The sequence below is a fragment of the Microtus oregoni genome, unplaced genomic scaffold, assembly GCF_018167655.1.
Source record: "Microtus oregoni isolate MIOR12 unplaced genomic scaffold, Mior012 000184F_ref0000333, whole genome shotgun sequence".
NCBI classification, from domain to species: Eukaryota; Metazoa; Chordata; class Mammalia; order Rodentia; family Cricetidae; genus Microtus; species Microtus oregoni.
Genome location: NW_024544842.1, coordinates 551,414 through 558,273, shown reverse-complemented (window position 1 = coordinate 558,273; position 6,860 = coordinate 551,414). Strand labels below are relative to the sequence as shown.

Here is a 6,860-nt window from a genome sequence, read left to right as displayed (position 1 = left end):
TGAAGGCTAAGGGAAGGAGACCTGTGGGGGTCAGTTGAGTGGCCTCGGCTTCTCCCGGGGTTTCGGGAAGGCAGTAGCCATGGCATAGGTGTGTAGCTGTAGTGCTGTATTCGGTTCTCGTTGCACCTCTCAGGCCACCGGATCTCACACAAGGCAGTCAAACAGTTAAAATGTCGTGCTATTCCTGTGCCTAGGACTTTGCTGTGTTTGAGCCTCAGGGTTCCCCTCGCCATCCTAGAACATACACCTGCTTGGCCCTGGATGTCTGAAATCAAACCTGAGTGACTTTCCATACCTTGCCAGTGCCAGTTACTACACAGTGACTATCAGAACTCAGGACAGGGTCTCAGACTAAGGTGGCTATTAGCTCTGGCCCATCCCTAGGATTGCCCGAAAACAGTCATAGACACCTGTATTACCTAGAGCTGGGTGCCACCCTTCCCAGGAGCACTACCTAAGTCTCAGGGTTAAGATGGTCTCAACCTGGACATTTGGCTTGGTTGGGGAGTGGGGATCATGGGCTATTTGTGCCTAAGGAATGGGTATGTAATGTGGAATATTAGTGCTGGCCATTGCCCTGCTCAGATTGGGGCAGCCCCCGAGGTCTCTATGGCCAGTGGCAGTCTTTTCCTCTTCTGCTCTGGCCTTGGTGTGGTTTCAGAACTAAGATGTAAGCAGCGTTAATGCAGTATCAGTCAGAGAAGAAAGAATGCACCTGACCTGGATGGTTGTGCCAGAGGCTGACAAGCTCTTAGATGAATCAACTTCATTTGTGCTGACTCGAGAGAATAGTGATGCCGTGGGCTGGAACCCAGATCGGCGTGCATGAGAGACTGTGTGAGTGTGCAACGGTGTGGAAACCTGTACGTGTGCACGTGCGCCTTGCTCCCCAGCCAGAACAGAGGGGACCCTGTCACTGCTCTAGGGTAGTTTCTACCAGAGCGTTTGTAGTATTTGTCCACTAGGATTGTGTAGTTGACTTGTGACTGCATCAAAACAGAAAAGACCAGGGCAGTGGGGTACAGTGCTGTTCCAGGGGCACAGATAGGTCCTAGGAGGGGTGACCCCAGCATCTGGGATGCTGGATTTGGCTGCTTGCCCTGTATCTGCTGCCCTTGTGGCCTTGCTCAGGATATCTGGGCAGTGGCACTACCTCTGACCCCTTAGGGAAATCTGGCAGAATACTAAAGGCCCCACGTCTGACTGCAGATAAAACTCCATCTGGAGGCTGACCTCCCTTGGCTCAGCTATGTGAGAGAAGTGACTGTGGGGTTTGTCTGGTCCAGGGAACAGGTACAGTTTGTGTGGGTTCTCGTTTCATTCCGTCCTGGCAGGCTCATGACATAGGCCATTGCTGTGGAGAGGCCGAGTGAGGGGGTTGGTGCTAACAGGGGCATTTTGGACACACAGCTGAAGAGGTGGACAGCAGGACACTTCTCATTGCCATTGATGTTACTGGCTCACAGCGCTCACAGGGTGAGCCTGCCACTTCTGAGCATGTCTGCCTATTCTTTCTAAATCCTGATTTGTTTGTTGCTCATAGGCTTGAGAAGCTATATGGAGCCCCACTGCCCACGCACCTTTGGTAGCCTCAGAATGAGGGCTTGGCCCTGGCAGTGTAAGGGTTGATGGCCCTTGTCTTTTTTGTTTGTTTTGTTGAGACAGGGTCTCTTTATTATGTAACTTTGGCTGTCCTGGAACTCGCTCCATAGACCAGGCTGTCCTTGAATTTACAGAGATCCACTTGCCTCTGCCTCCCGAGTGCTGGGATTAAAGGCGTGCGCCACCATGCCCAGCGATGGTCTTGAAGTGGAACGAAGCATTGTGTCCTGGAAGTCGAAGAACAAAAGGCATGTTCCTCTGGTCGGCTCCTGCCTTGGTGATTTCTCAGGCCACTGTAATTAATTTGAGTCTTAACCCTCTCCCAACCCTGGATAAAGAAGGGTGTTGTCTCCATTGACTTCCTTGCTAGGATGAAGGGTTCAGAGAACCCCTGGGTCTCCATCCTTCTGGTGGAACCTGGTGGTGGTGATCAGTGAAGGAGCCTAGACCTCATCTCCCAGTCTTGCTGCTCTGCGCCTGTTAAATCACAGCACCTACCATCTGCCACAAAGTGTACTAGGGACCTGAAAGATTTTTGCTTTGGAACTGTACGTGTCGTCCTGGCTGTCCTCCTTAGGTCTGCAGACTTTTCTAGCACCCAGCAATTCTTGCCTGTGTTTGCTCTCCCTGCTTTCCTCCGCTTTTGGCAGCTATACCCAGACTGAGCCCTCGCCTGACTCTTCAGGTGTCCTCAGGAGGCTCCCTTAGATTCTTTTTCTTTATCCTCATTTGATTTCTTTGATGCACTTTCCTGCCTGGTTTCCAAAGTGGCTCCCAGGAAATGTGATGCCGGCGTCTGCGGCCAGCACAGTTTACAGCTGCTATGAACTTGATCGTTTAATAAGTGGAGGTCTTTGTCATCCACTTTGAGTTTCTGCAAAAGTGAAGCTCAGAATTAGAACAGGGGTGCCTCCAGGTGGGCTGCTAGCTAGCTCATGGCACCGGCTCGTGGAGGCTGGTACAGGTCTGCAGGCTGACTAGCCTGACAAAGGAGCATCTCCTGCAAGGAGCTGTGAGCCACGGCAAGCACAACTGAAGGGGATGGATGGTTTCTACATGTTCTCTGAAGCTAGCACCTGAGGTCTGAGCCCTGTGATTCACAGAGAAGGAAAACTCATGGACTTGTTTTAGGCTACATCCCCAGGCCTAGGGTCCCTGCCCCTCAGTGCCTTTCCACTGCAAGTTGCTGCCCTGGTTCAACTTAGGCAACTCTCAACTCTGAGTTGTTTTAGGGTAGCTTCTGGGGACTCCTGCCTCCAACTTTCAACCCTTTCCCTAGCCTCTGCTGCCCTCTATCCTGAAGGGGACCCTCAGATAGGCTTGGTCACCAGGGTCAATACCTGCCTGTGGACACTGGTCTGGGCCAAACAGGGTACTTCACAGAGCATTGTACTCTGAATCTAATGTTGCCCAAAATGTTAGGCACTGAGGTCTCCTGTACTGCAGGAGTACTCCTGTGCTCAGGCCCTGTCTGTGCTCCAGATCAGACCAACCCATGTCTGCCCACACCAGTATGAACCACTGGTTCCTAGTTAGTATGAGAATGAATAGGATGCTACAGAAACCACACACCTCAGCAGCTTCAGAGTTGGTGGTCAGGTAACCCCCAGTGCTGGGGACTATGATGACCCCAGCAAATATTCCAGGAAGGAAAGGAGCTGCAAGCCAACTAGGGTTGAGGGTGGACATCCAAGGGACCAGCAAACCTCAGCTTCCAGGAGTCTGGCTGTATCCAGGTCTCCTCGGCGAAGTGTCCGGGCTGTAAAGCTCATGTGGAGGTGGTAGTGCTTGATTTTCTGATGGGCTACGCTGATGCCAACAGGTTGTACTTGTTCTGCGGCTTCTCCCTTTTCTGATAACTAAATAGAAGCCAAAGTGCTGGCAGGTGAGTGGGTGGGTGAGTCAGCAAGTGCTGAGGCTGGGAGGCACCCCGCCCCGCCCCCCTTTCTGGGGTAGGACCAAAGGATAGGGCCCCAGACACACCCAGCCCAAGGGTCCACAGAGAGCCCTGCTTGGCTGGGACACTGTAAACCCTAAGGCTCTGTCGCAGGCTTACTCTTTCAGAACCTCATAAAGCTTCTCTGAACTCCTGTTGGCCTGGAAACACTTGGTCTGCTTGCCCTCCGCCCACACGAGTGTTGTCTTGGTTCCCCTGGGGCCAAGTCACCAGCGCTCTGGGTCAGGCTGTGTGGCCTCCAGGCGTGTGGATAGCAGGAGTTTCTTCAGGACCAAGCTCTCCTAAGACAATGGCTGCCCCAAAGTCTTTGCAAGGGAATGGCCCCAGGGAAATTTATCTACTGAGATTTCATACCTCAGGGTTTCTGTTTATTTGGAGAACTTGGCCCCAAGCAGGAAACAGAGCACGAAGTCTTGAGACATAATTCACAGCAAATAGCAAGCTTCCATCTTCCTGAATCCACTCTGAGTGCTCTGTGGAAAAGCTGCTGAGCCACAGTTTCTGTTCCACACCAAGGGAAGTGGTGCAAAGGGCAGGAGAGGGCTATCTCTGGAGAACTGGGCTGTGTAAGTAATCTACCCGTGGGGTAGCTCATTCTAAAAGTGTCTGTATCTCTGGGCTCTCTGTAAGATGTCAGACCCCAGGTTTTGAGTGCTTCAAGCCCGAGTTCTGTGAGGAGGACTCGGTTTGATGGGCTTTGATAGGTAACTTGTCCCAAATCTCGGGTGAGGCCTAGGGTAGGGTTAAACTGATGGCCCCAACCCGAGACTCCATACCCACAGCAGACAGATTTCTCCATTCACCCCCAACTCACATTAGCACCCCCTTTGCAGACTCTTAGCCTTGGTTCTTGTAGGAAATGCCTGGGGAAGATGGACTGAGTGAGATTCTCCACTGGGGCTATGATCTGGGGAGGAGGGCATCATACTGCCGTAGGGAGTCTGCTTTCCAGTAGGATGCCTGTGTCATTTTAGGATGTGGATGTGGAAACTGGGGGAGGGTACCTTGGTTGGGTGGTATAGGCACATGGTTTTAGTTCAGCTGGGGGTATTTTGCATTGTGATAGTCATTTAATAACAATTTTGTTTTGTTTTTAAATGAGTAGAGTTGTTGCTTATTTGGAACTACATCAACAATCTCAACACAGGAGTGGCATGGGACTCCTTTGTCTGGGCTCATGTTATTTTGGCTACAGCATGAGCCAGGACCACCAAGTGATCACTTGGAATTGGTGTCTGGCTTGAGAGAAGTTGTTCTTGTGCTTCCTGCTTTGCTGATCACCTCAGGGTAGAGTTAGAGTGGTCAGAAGTTTCACCTTGACTTTGTCTCATTCTAACCGAAGTCCTCAGATGTAGGGCAGGGAAGCAGGCCTTTTATCTTCTGCCGTGTCAGGGCTTGGGAGGGTCGATGACTAACCAGCGTTGTCTGGGTTGTATCATCCACCCTGTTCTTTCCTCCCCAGCCCCGTGCCGGCCATGCAGTGACACTGAGGTCCTCCTTGCCATCTGTACCAGTGACTTTGGTAAGTCTATCCTGTAGTTGTCTTTCCAGGGTCTGAGGGCTTTCCCCAGTCAGCAATGATTCGTGTGTGTGTGTGTGTGTGTGTGTGTGTGTGTGTGTGTTGGGGGGTGGTGCTGAAGCTGCCCAACCTGGCCTCACCCTGGACTCACAGGGAGCAGTGCACTGTGTGCACTAAGCGAAGTCTGCACACCATGCATGCTGGCAGAGCTTTGGTTTGCAATCTAGGTGTGTCAGTGTGTTCTCATTGTGCAAACCAGCTCACAACCTCCTGGAGACTCTGGGAGTCCATAGGTTCCCAGTAACTTTTCAGAAGTTCTCTGTCTCTGGGAACAGAGTTCAGAGAGCAGTCTGGTGTGTGCCTGTGCCAGCCCTAGCTCAGAGCTCTGCCCATTCTGCGTCCAGGTGGTTGGGGTTTTGGAGACCTTTCTGGGGTCAGGGATGTTTGCACAGTGCTCTTCTTGGTCATGGTCCTTGCTAAACTGCTGCCATAATAGTGGCTACCCTAAGCTCAGGCCCAGCTGGCCCTACTCAAACTCTTATTCAAAAACCAGGAACTATCACTGGGTGGGATCTTGACTCTTTGTTTCTCTACTTTCTAGGCCCTAACCAACCTCCCAAAACAAGTCATTCCCTGTCCCTTCTCCTCACATCACTCTTGTCCTGTGAGCTGCGCTGTGAAACCTGATAGGACCCAGAACCGAGGAGCATTTTGCTTACATTTTTTGTTTTTACCTGAAGAGCATGTGGTATTTAGCTGGTGCTCAGTGGAATACCTTTGTCCGACACTGTCAGTATCATGGACTGAGCTTTCCAAAGGCTGACAGTGGGTTCAGGTCCAGATTCTAATATCTTTGATAGCCCAGGACATGCCCAGGTTGACATGTGCTATATGTGCCTGCCATTGTTGACAGTGCCCTTTAGATCTGCTGACCTCTGTCTCCTTCCTCTGCAGTTGTCCAAGGCTTCATCCAGGATGTCACGCATGTGCCAGAGCAGCAAGCTTCCGTCATCTCCCTGCGGGGTGAGCAGGCTCCACCGGCAGAAGAGCAGGGTCTTCCAGCCAGCTCCCGAGGGCAGTGGCCACTGGCTGGGCCGTGTCACGACACTGCTGGAGTGTGGTGTCCGGCCAGGGCATGGAGAATTCCTCTTCACCGGACATGTGCACTTTGGGGAGGCACAGCTTGGGTGTGCCCCACGCTTTAGTGACTTTCAAAGGATGTACAGGAATGCAGAGGAGAGGGGCACAAACCCATGTGAGATCGAGATGGAGTGACCTGCAGGGTGAAATGGTACGCCACGGTTTGTGTCCTCAGGTGCGAGTCTTCAGGGTGGTGGCATGGGCCCAGCCTGGTGCTCAAGCTGGGGAGGTACATGCTGCTCTGACCCATTGGGTCTCAGTCAAGGATGCCCTGACCCATTGGAAATGCTGTAAACTTCAAACTAAGTTATTATTTTTTGTAAAAAAGAAATGTACATAGCAAACAAGCTCTTGTGTCTGAAGATGCCTTTGGTGTGCCCATTTAATGGTGTTTTTTAGAAAGTTAACTTCAGCCATTGCATTTGGGCTGGTGGGAGCTAGGTTTGGTGCGCAGTGATGGCTGGGGGGTTTCCATGGTTACCACTCACCCTGGTTATCCTTGTGATAGAAATGTATGGAACAAATACTTTTTTTATTTTCTTTTCATTTTGTTCCTGATTTTTAAAGACCATCTCTGCAGTTGGGAACTGTCCTAGACTGTAGGCTTCTTCCATTCCAGAGAATCAAGACCGGATCTGAGCA

General features: G+C 51.4%; 1 pseudogene; it reads left to right on the top strand.

Annotated features, from left to right (window-relative positions):
* The first annotated feature begins 4,951 nt into the window (after window positions 1-4,951).
* LOC121445399 lies at window positions 4,952-6,580 on the top strand (annotated as a pseudogene).
* Window positions 6,581-6,860: the final 280 nt, after the last annotated feature.